Below are 12,413 nucleotides of genomic sequence, written 5' to 3'. Positions count from 1 at the left end.
CACACCTAGTTTAGCACCCGCCTTGGTGCGGTTTGCATTTTGCATTGCATTTCCCCTTTAGCACTTAATTAATCAAATTAATTAGGTCTAAGGTCCTATTTCATCATCCTTCACATCATAAAGTCGAGCCCTTTCATTAAAGTGTGCCCCTTTTCATGTTATTCCTCCAATACATCATCTAATCAAAAACCCTAATTAAGTCCTATTTTGAACTTGGGGGCTTAATTTCAGGAGTCAAAACATCTCGAAATCACCTGTAACTTTGGGATTCTCTCTAAAATCATCATATCTGACGGCCCTGAAAATTTGGTGAAAAGTTGCCGGGACCATGGCGCCCGGAGTGCACACGGTCCCAGACATTTTTCCCGAAATTTTAGGAGCACGATCCAATCATAAAATAAAGCTTAACCCCAAGAAATTGGCAGTAGATTCAATCTCTAGGTCGGCCAAAAGACGAAATTGTGACCTAGGGTTTCATACATAAGAGCTCTCTTTCTTCATTTGAAGGGATCCGAATTTTGTTTTCAGGAACCTCATATGCAACGGAAGAGCAGATCTTTGAAGACTTCAACAACATTCAACATCCCTCTATCAAGAATTTATCAAATCCATTCATCCATTTAGGGCTTGGAAGACATTGAAGAACAATAGGAGATTACCGACTGAAGATTGGCTTGTACCTCTCCCTTGGGGGTTGGGTATGATTTCATGTTGTTTTCATGTCTTTGCATAAGCTTCAATATATCATTTATCCATGCTTTAGATCACTTTGCATCTTGATTTAGAGCATTTACATTATCATTGACAAGCAATTAGGGTTTACTTTCTAGGTTGCTCTAGTTTGCTTACTTGCATTTTAGATCTTGCACACACACAAGGTCTGCACACACATTACTTATACAATACAACTTGGCTATTCGTGGAGGTGGAAATCACCGAAGTGAGGGTTTGACTAAGGCAAAACCCTATATAGCCACCCAAACACCTTTTTCAGATACAAGTGCAGGTTTCGGGACTCGGACGACACCGCAGGTTGCAGATCCAGGAAAAGCAGGTCGAGACAGCACCCCACACCAAATTGCAGAGCAAAATACCAGGACAGGGGCGTGGGGCACCCTGGTCCTACCAGGACAGGGGCGCTGGGTGCCCTGGTCCCTGGGACAGAGGCGCTGGGCACCCTGGTCCTCCTGACAAACAACATTTCAGACAGTTTTCCAGAGTGCAAAACAACAGTTGCAGGTGCAGTTCCGGGACAAAATCAGGACAGTGGCGCCCGCGCTCCCGTCTTGAACATTTTCAGTCAAATTTTGACTCCGGGTACGCATCTACATTCTTGTTTTATCCTTGTATTTACAACTTTCCATTGTTTAAGTTCAATTCTGCAATCTTGTTGTTAGCTCATACTTGCATTTTAGGGTTAGGAATTGAACTTGCATAATCTTACCTTTCAATTACAACGAAGGAATAGAAATCCTAATAGGTAGTCCGTGGCTCTCTCTCTTTCACAAAAAGAAGTAGCCAATTGTGTGATACCTCTAGGCTCTTTCGTATTCCGTAATGTGTGTCAAAAGGTAGGATTAGGGCATGATAACCTAGTCTCTCTTTTTCTCCCACACATTTTGGTGAACCCGACGTGAAACTATCATTGCTTCTTCTTGCATTGCATTTGTTAGATCTAGATCTAGATTTAGTGTGTTTTCATTTCATTTTCATTAAAAAGAGAAAAAAAAAAAAAAGAGTGTGTTTCTTTGCATTGTGTGTTTAATTTTCATGCAACTTTCATTTCAAAATGTCAGACTTTTATTTGCAAAATGTTCATGCTTATGATGATTATTATGAGTATAGCCAAGATGAATTAGATGAAGCTTTAGATGAGTTTTTGAACCCTAAGGATGCCAAACCTTCATTTTACCAAAAACTCATAAACCTTGTTACTATGCCATTTCGTTGTGATGAGAAAGATAAGTTGAATGATTCCTCTCAAGGGTACATTCCTATCAACTCTTCCACTAAATCTAGTAACATTGTTGTTTTCAACAATCCCCTCTATGAAGAGATATCTCCTTTCGAACCAAAAGATAAACCTTTTGATAGCTATGATCATACTTTGTTGGATGATGCTCTTGATGACTTTGTGGCTTTATCAAAATCTTTAAACAAGAACAAGACTTCTAAATTGGTTAACATGATAAACTTGAATGAGCATAAAAAGCCTCTCTTTGAAGTCCAAGGTGCTTATCCTTCTCCCACCTTTCAAGGTCCTAAATCACCTCTCCTTACTGTCCAAGGAGGGTATGATCATGATTCCTTTCGTACTCTGAATAAACCAATCATCACTGTGCAAGGAAGAAAACCTATAAGTCCTTATAGTTATGCCAGGCAAATACCTAGAGAGAGTTATCATGCGGTTGCCCATACTTACCATACCAGAAATAATAGGCAGCCTAGTCCTCCTCCTGTTATTCTAGTTTCTCTTCTGAATCCTCAACCAATTCTTCCGCAAGCTCCCCGTATTTCACAAGTTCTTAGTAAGGAATATGATCTCATAGAACAACTTAAAGTGACCCCTGCTAAGATATCCCTTTGGGATTTGATTCAAACTTCTTCCGCTCATCATGGAATGTTACAAGATGCCTTGAAAGATTTGAATGTTCCTCCACCGAATACATCTAGTAATATAGCATCTTTGGTTAACTCTGTGATGAATCCTAAAGCTCAAATTGTGTTTACCCAAGATGAGTTGCCCACTAGTGAAATTCAACATCAATATGATCCCTTGATGATTGTGGTTATCATGAAAGACACTGCTATAAGACGAACACTAGTAGATAATGGCTCTGGTCTTAATGTGTGTAGCATTAATCTTTTGCATAAGATGAATGTGGATACATCCCTAATTGAGCCGGACTCTCGTCTTATTCGAGGCTTTGATAATGTGGCTAAAACTTCATTAGGTACTATCACCTTACCCATCACAGTGGGGCCTATTACTTTGCCTACTCCTATCCATGTTATGTCGGGAAATCTAACATACAACTTGTTATTAGGGAGACCTTGGATTCACAGTATGCAAGCTGTCCCCTCTACATTGCACAGAAAAGTTAAGTTTATCTATAACAATAAGACATATACCTTGATAGGTGATACTAATTTCCAAGCTTGTTTACAAACATCCACTTCCAAAGGGGATGCTTCTAAGCCGTCCTTGTCTAGTGATGACTCTTTAAACAAGATACCTATCGATGAATCCTCGCTCTCTGATGATCAAAATTCTTTGGATGAGTCTAGAGCTCCTGAAGAAGACTCTTCTCGACCTGAAACTTCACATAAGAAGGATTTTGATCCTGAGAAGGTTCTCGCAGACGACGATTGGGGATCCCTTGATTTTAATCCCACCTTTGTAGGTGAATATAAGGTTCCTTCTAGAGAGATTAAAGTTGAAAAGAATGAAGAAGCTAAAAATCAATCAACATTACTTGAGCCTATGAGCAATAATTTTGTGGCCGCTTCTCAAACTTCTTCTCCTCACACCTCTAATTCTGAAGAGTTTGATTCTTTGTCTTATGAAAAACCGCCTTCTCTTTCTGAAATGGCTGATCATTATGGTCGTGGTTTTCGCATTTTTGCTAAGCATGGGTATCATGGAAATGGTTGTGGTGCTCACGAACAAGGGATAAAAGTTCCTCTAGAGAATAATCTTCACAATTATGCCTTTGGACTTGGCTATAATCCCTGCAAGCGTACTAAAGCTTCTAAGAGACCATGTATTAGTGTTAATGCTATTTCTACATCCCTATCAATGCAACACCCTGAGTACATTGATGGGGATCCTTCGTGTGCTTGTGCTTTTGATGTTTTCCCTACCGATGATGCTTTAGCTGAGTTTTTAGGAGCATATGATACTCTTCCTCGTTATCATCACAATAGGGGACTCCCTTATTGTTTGAACACTGAAGCCTATTTTGGAAAAGAGATTGATAATGATGAGATTGTGAAAGAATTCCCTCAGTTAAAGGATACTCCTCAACAAAGTAATCTTCTCATAAGTGACACCACTAATGTTAAGATGGATCCTTGCAATGAAGAAAAAGTTATTAAAATTGGAAAATGTTTGGATGAAGAGGAACAAAAACAATATGAAGATTTATTGCATGAATTCCCCGAGATCTTTGCTTGGACATACTCTGACATGCCTGGTATAGATCCTAAGATTGTTACCCATAACATTGTCTTAGTTCCTGATGCTAAGCCCGTGAAACAAAAGATTCGAAAAATGAATCCTAAGGTGGCTCTGCTTGTTAAGGCTGAGATTGAAAAGTTATTGGAGGCTGGATTTATCTGCCCTATTGATTATTCCCCGTGGATTTCAAATATTGTCGCTGTGGCTAAACCAGATAATAAAATAAGAATGTGTACCGATTTTCGAGATTTAAATAAGGCTTCTTTAAAAGATGATTTCCCTCTTCCAAACATTGACATGATAGTTGATTCTACGGCAGGACATGCCTTGTTATCCTTCATGGATGGTTTTTCAGGATACAATCAAATTTACATTAACCCTCAAGATCAATTCAAAACTGCTTTCACCACTCCTTGGGGTACGTTTTGTTGGATAATGATGCCTTTTGGACTTAAAAATGCTGGTGCAACTTATCAACGAGCGATGACCCTTATCTTTCATGATTATATGCATAAGATTTTAGAGGATTATGTTGATGATATTTTGGCCAAATCCATTCTCCGCATAGATCATATTAAAATCCTTTGTCAAATCTTTGAAAGAATTCGTAAATATCACATGCGCTTGAATCCCTGAAAATGTGTTTTTGGTGTGGATAGTGGAAAACTATTAGGATTCATAGTTTCGCATCATGGGATTGAGGTGGATACTAAGAAAATAGATGCTATTGTCAACATGCCACCTCCTTAAAATGTGTCTCAACTCAAAAGCTTACAGGGAAAGATTCAAGCTATTCGTAGGTTTGTATCTCAACTTGTGGATCGCACTTTTCCTTTTACTCAGCTTCTCAAAAAGAATATCACTTTTCAATGGAATGAAGATTGTCAGCAAGCATTTGAAGATTTAAAAATGTATCTGGCTAATCCTCCTATCCTTCGACCGGCCGAACCTTCTCAACCCTTCCTTCTTTATACAGCTACTTCCTCTCATGCTCTTGCAGCATTATTGGCACAACATGATAAAGACGGTAAGGAGTGTCTGGTTTATTATATAAGTCATACCTTACTCAATTATGAGACCCGATATTCTGCGATAGAAAGACAATGCTTGGCCTTGGTGTTTGCGACTCAGAAATTGAGACATTATCTCTTAAATTCAGAAGTCCACATCATGGTAAAGTTTGATCCTTTGAAGCATCTTTTCTCTAAAACCGATTTATCAGGACGCCTAGCTAAGTGGATTATGATGTTAACTGAATTTGACCTTAAATTTGTTTCACAAAGAGCAATTAAAGGGCAAGCGTTGACCGATCACCTAGCTGAGGCCCCTTCACCTTTCTCCTTCCCTAACTCTGAGTCTTTTCCTGACGACTTCATCCTTTGTACAGAGAAAGATGAAACTTGGGAGTTATACTTTGATGGCTCTAAGTGTCGTACGGGATCGGGGGTAGGTGTTGTTCTGATTTCTCCTACAAAGAAGTCTATTCCCTTATCTTATCGTCTCAATTTCCTATGTACCAATAACATTGCTGAGTATGAGGCTCTTATAGCAGGAATAAAGGCAGCCTTAGCTTTGAATATAAAACACGTACATATTTTTGGAGATTCTCAACTGATTATAAGACAAGTAACAGGACTATATCAAGCGAAACAAGACAAATTATCACAATATAAAGACCTTGCTATCTCTTTGTTACAAAAATTTGATTCTTACACCATGGAACCTGTTCCTCAAAAAGATAATTGACATGCGGACGCAATGGCATGTGTGGCTTCTTTGGTATCTTTAGAGGACCCTATGGTTGATCTTAAATTTGTTATTCACAACCTTATTTCTCCAGCTATTGTAGATGATTCTAGCTTGGTGACATGTTGTGACTTTATAGACTCAGATGAATGGTATTCGCATATCGTAAGATACTTGACTGATGGTACCTTTCCTGATTCCGCTAATAGGAACACTAGGGCTAGAGTTCGCAAGCTGTTCGCTAGATATATCATTCTTTCTAATATTCTATACCGAAGGGGTTATAACGGTCTTCTCCTTCGTTGTCTTAATAAATCGGAAATCCCTATTGCTCTTGAAGAGGCACATTTAGGTGCTTGTGGGGGGCATTTTGGAGGCAAATCCTTGGTTCAAAGATTGCTTCGCATGGGATATTATTGGCAAACTATGCAGCAGGATTCTTTTTCATTTGTTAAAAAATGTCATCAATGTCAACAACACAACAATTTGATTCATGCTCCTGCCCAAGAACTTCATTCTCATGTAGCTTCTTGGCCTTTCTCTACATGGGGGCTGGATCTTATTGGTAAAATCTCCCCTCCTTCATCTCAAGGACATACTTTCATTATAACCGCAACATATTACTTTACAAAGTGGGTAGAAGTCGTTCCCCTTCGCTCTACTACTGCTGAAGTGATTTGTCGATTTCTTCTAGAAAACATTATTTCTCAGTTTGGGATACCTTCCACTATAATCTCTGATAATGGGACATCATTTAAGAACAAGGACGTGAAGAAATTCCTTGAGAAGTATCATATAAAACATCGATTTTCTACACCATACTATCCTCAATCAAATGGTCAAGCCGAATCATCCAATAAGATAATTGAACAAATTCTTCGTAAAACTGTGAATAAGCATGGTAAGGATTGGAGTACTCAGCTAATCTATGCTCTTTGGGCCTACCGAATGAGCGTACGAATTGCTACCGGAACTACACCTTATAATCTTGTTTATGATGCTGATGCTATTATGCCTTTAGAATTAGAGATTCCGTCACTTAGAATTTCTCTCAGAGGTATAGTAGATAACGACGCTTATAGAGAACAAAGACTTCAACAGCTTGAGATGCTTGGTGAACAGCGTATAAATGCTCTTGAGCATATTCAAGCGTATCACAAAACTCTACAACGAAGCTATAATGATAAGGTTATTCAACGTTCCTTCTCAGTGGGTGACATAGTGCTCTATGAGAATCAGCGCAATGTGAATGTTTTACCTGAAGAAAAGGAAAAATTTAGTCCTAAATGGCTTGGACCGTATATCGTTATTGAAGATTATGGATCAGGTGCTTACAAAATAGCGGGTGTAGACGGTACATCTCTTAAAGACCCTATAAACGCTATGCACTTGCGTAGATACTACGCTTAATTCCTCATTTCTTATCATTCATCTACTTCCTTTCTCGCTTCTTCAAAATTGGATAATATGTTAGCATATCTTTGTTAGAGCAAATGGAATTAAATGATGTTTTGTTTAATCTATATTGCTTCGTTCCTGACAAGCGTGTTTCTTTACTTTATGGTTTGTCTTGAATTCATTTTATGTAAATTGCAAAAGATTTACATTTTTTTTCATTATGTTGGCATATTATACAATATCTTTATGTGTTAAGTTGAATCGTGTCATGTTGTGTTTAAATTCAAATTAAATCACATTAGTTATATGATTCCCAGGCTTAACACATATTTTTCTTCCCTATCATCAATGTAGTACTTGATTAAATATTTTAATTAAGTCACACATGTATCAATTTAATCATGGAGCATTGAGAAATCAATCACATGGAAATTAAATTCAGAACATACATGTACATCTACCAAATGTATTAACTTTAATCAAAATACACATTGTTTTTAGACATTAAAGATAACACGTTTGAGACAAAGAAGCATGCATATATATATATGTGTGGATCAATATACAAAGGTAAGTCACTACACATCCAAAATGTGACCTACCCTACATCATAAAGATCACCTCCTATCCCTAGGGCTGGTGGCTGGAGAGTGACGACTAGAAGCTCCCTCCTGATCCGGCCGTGCAGGTGGACCCATAGGGGTATACCGTGATATAGATCATGAATGGCTCCGAGAGGAACTCCTATGATCCCTATCCATAAGGATCGTGCAATACGAGGTAGCCTCGGCCTGAGCTACTGCTAGATCACGCTGTGCCCGCTGAAGGTCCTCTGATAGAGTTCGCTCTCTCTCCCTCCATATCTCTACCTGTACTCGTTCCCTTGAGGTCTATAAGCAACCTGTGAGGAACTAGGGATCTGCGCCATCGTGGAGATATCTGTCACTACTTGCTGGATCAGAGAACGCCACTCCTGCACATTAGCTGTAGCAGTAGAACAGATCATGTATTAGTACCATTTTATATCATCAAAACATCAATCAATCAATTTAAACCTACTATACCTGGATCTCCCTCATGCCAGTAGGGATCGTGATATGGTAGCATCTGTGACTGGGAACTACTAGGCTCCCCACGCTCGAACAATCTGTGCATAATGGGTGTAGGCTGGCCCATACTAGAAATAGGTCTCTGTATCGCCTCATGTTCCCCCTTTTGGGGAATAAGAGGAGGATCCAGGGCTATAGTATCAACTCCTGAATGGTGGGGAGCGACATCTGACCCCTCCTTATCATCTCTATCCTCATCCTCATCCTCATCCTCGTCCGCATCCTCACCTGCATCCTCATTCTCCTCATCTATATCTGTGTCATCATCCTCCTCTTCCTCGACACTAGGCTGATCCCCTGTGGGTGGATCAGGATCTCCTGCCTCCTCATGACCCTCTCCCTCCTCCGACCTGGATCCCTGATCCTCATCTCAGTCTCCATGTCTCCATGGGCCTGGATGGCTTGTCGGGTGATCTGGTGGAAAGATAGGCCCTGGGTATGATCTCATAAACCATGAGAGATACCTGCGCTGTGCCCCGGGATCTGCAGCATAATCAGTGACCACATCCTGGTCGGACCCCTCTATATCTGTGATCTCAATATCATCTATCATAGGTCTCGCTACTGCTCTGGGTCTGGGAAGGACTCGTGAGTGTCGAGTGTAGATGGGCACATCGGCTGGAACACACTGCTCTAGTCCAAACTGCCTCCGTACTCGGTCAAAGTAGAATGGGACTATGATGTGTGGATATCGTCCTCTCAGTAGGCGGTTCCTCTGTAAGCATGCTAACTGTCTCTCCATCCCATCCCATCTGTGCATCCGTAGATATGGTCTCCACACAGTCACCTCAGCTGTCAATCTGTCAAATGTCACTCTCCAATACAATAGATCTCCAAATCTCCACTCGCTGGTAAGTGGATAAGCAAATACCCTAGGTCGCTCGCTAGCTGCACTCATCGGATAGACGACAGGCCTGGTGCATGTAAAGTGCTCAAATATCCACACCTATAGAAGTGTGCATGTCATCAAACTGCAACCCTGTCCAAAAACATACTCCTCGAGGTCGTGATAGAGATGTGCAAGCATACTCCGACCCCAGACATATACTCTCCTGTGTCTCTCCATAGCCTTGATGCACCATGTGAGACCCCCATGCATGTGCATACCTCGCCCATTAGGGTAGACAACTAGTGCAATGATGGCTATCATAAGATGTCTCATGAGGGGCACCTCTCCTATAGGATGTAAGAGCCAGCTGACCATGATACGACCTCTCATCTCACTCAGCATGACTCTCCCTATGCAATATACCTGCTCCCTCTGATGATCCTCTGCTGACCGATTGGTCGCATATGTCACGGTAGCTCCTCTGATCGGTAGGCGAAGAATGCGGTACACATCCTCAAGTGTCACTGTCATCTCCCCTACTGGAAGCTGGAACGTGCATGTGTCAGGATCCCATCGCTCCATGAGTGCCATCAGCATCGCGGGATGAAATCAAATGGCCGACATAAGAATCATAGACCATAAACCCACAATCGACAATGTGTCTCTCTCTGCCTGAGTCAGCCGGGGAATCTGATCTCGCAAACTGCGAAGAATCTGCCCCGCCGTATGCTCTCTCATGTATGGGAGACCCTGCAACACAAAAACATAACTGTAATCAATACTCAATCATCAAAATCATTCATGCAAACTGTCGAACATCGTATGCTAACCCTGGTATCTCTCGCCAAGTCCTGATTGGGACCATGGCGCCCTGTCAGGGACCATGGCACCCTGACAGGGACCATGGTGCCCTGTCAGGGACCATGGCGCCCTGAGGGGACCATGGAGCCCCACAGGGACCATGGCGCCCCACAGGGAGCATGGCGCCCTGTGTGGGACCCACGGTCAGATTCCAGGGCCCGCAAACGATCACAGAAAGATGGCTATGTGAGCTCCACTGCAATAGACAATATTCAGAAATCAACAAAGTGACAAATGCAAATGTCACTTTCAAGGTATATACTTTCATTCCTTTACATTTACTTTCAAAACCCTAATTTTCCTCTATCACTCATTTCATCATAACTTGAGTTTGGGAGATGCGATTTTCGAACTGTTTGTTGCGTAGGAATTGTATTTTCATTTCCCTACTCTCGGGATGTTCCAAAAAGTGCTCTGATGAAGCCTTTTTAGTGAACACCCCTCATCAATACTCTCTTACACAATTTGTCGTAAGTAAACATGCTACCCTGTTTCACCTCCCTAATAAGCAAGTTGAAACAGGGGGGGCATATAGCTACTCACAAGTTTCATCACTTTCCTTAGTAAGCATTAGGTGATTTTGTGATCTAACGTGTGTTTTGTAGGGTGCGGTTCCTAACTGTGTACTGTAGATACCGCTGGGGGCTTCGTCTGACAACTTATGGATATATCCTTTTTCAAATGATGTTTACTTTCTATACTTTAGCTTGCATATGCACGTAGTACTCATATGACCGCTAAAGTGGGGGCTAAATGTAGCGTCATAAATTGTACGCACTTGCTAGGGTGGTACAATTTCACACCTAGTTTAGCACCAGCCTTGGCGCGGTTTGCATTTTGCATTGCATTTCCCCTTTAGCACTTAATTAATCAAATTAATTAGGTCTAAGGTCCTATTTCATCATCCTTCACATCATAAAGTCGGGCCCTTTCATTAAAGTGTGCCCCTTTTCATGTTATTCCTCCAATACATCATCTAATCAAAAACCCTAATTAAGTCCTATTTTGAACTTGGGGGCTTAATTTCGGGGGTCAAAACATCTCGAAATCACCTGTAACTTCGGGATTCTCTCTAAAATCATCATATCTGACGGCCCTGAAAATTTGGTGAAAAGTTGCCGGGACCATGGCGCCCGAAGTGCACACGGTCCCAGACATTTTTCCTGAAATTTTAGGAGCACGATCCAATCATAAAATAAAGCTTAACCCCAAGAAATTGGCAGGAGATTCAATCTCTAGGTCGGCCAAAAGATGAAATTGCGACCTAGGGTTTCATACATAAGAGCTCTCTTTCTTCATTTGAAGGGATCCGAATTTTGTTTTCAGGAACCTCATATGCAGTGAAAGAGCAGATCTTTGAAGACTTCAACAACATTCAACATCCCTCTATCAAGTATTTATCAAATCCATTCATCCATTTAGGGCTTGGAAGACATTGAAGAACAATAGGAGATTACCGACTGAAGATTGGCTTGTACCTCTCCCTTGGGGGTTGGGTATGATTTCATGTTGTTTTCATGTCTTTGCATAAGCTTCAATATATCATTTATCCATGCTTTAGATCACTTTACATCTTGATTTAGAGCATTTACATTATCATTGACAAGCAATTAGGGTTTACTTTCTAGGTTGCTCTAGTTTGCTTACTTGCATTTTAGATCTTGCACACACACAAGGTCTACACACACATTACTTATACAATACAACTTGGCTATTCGTGGAGGTGGAAATCACCGAAGTGGGGGTTTGACTAAGGCAAAACCCTATATAGCCGCCCAAACACCTTTTTCAGATACAAGTGCAGGTTTCGGGACTCGGACGACGCCGTAGGTTGCAGATCCGGGAAAAGCAGGTCGAGACAACACCCCACACCAAATTGCAGAGAAAAATACCAGGACAGGGGCGTGGGGCACCCTGGTCCTGCCAGGATAGGGGTGCTGGGTGCCCTGGTCCCTGGGACAGAGGCGCTGGGCACCCTGGTTCTCCTGACAAACAACATTTCAGACAGTTTTCCAGAGTGCAAAACAACAGTTGCAGGTGCAGTTCCGGGACAAAATCAGGACAGTGGCACCCGCGCTCCCATCCCAAACATTTTCAGTCAAATTTTGACTCCGGGTACGCATCTGCATTCTAGTTTTATCCTTGTATTTACAACTTTCCATTGTTTAAGTTCAATTCTGCAATCTTGTTGTTAGCTCATACTTGCATTTTAGGGTTAGGAATTGAACTTGCATAATCTTACCTTTCAATTACAACGAAGGAATAAAAATCCTAATAGGTAGCCCGTGGC

The sequence above is a fragment of the Cryptomeria japonica genome, chromosome 1, assembly GCF_030272615.1.
Source record: "Cryptomeria japonica chromosome 1, Sugi_1.0, whole genome shotgun sequence".
In the NCBI taxonomy this organism is placed as follows: Eukaryota; Viridiplantae; Streptophyta; class Pinopsida; order Cupressales; family Cupressaceae; genus Cryptomeria; species Cryptomeria japonica.
This window is presented reverse-complemented; position numbering follows the sequence as displayed.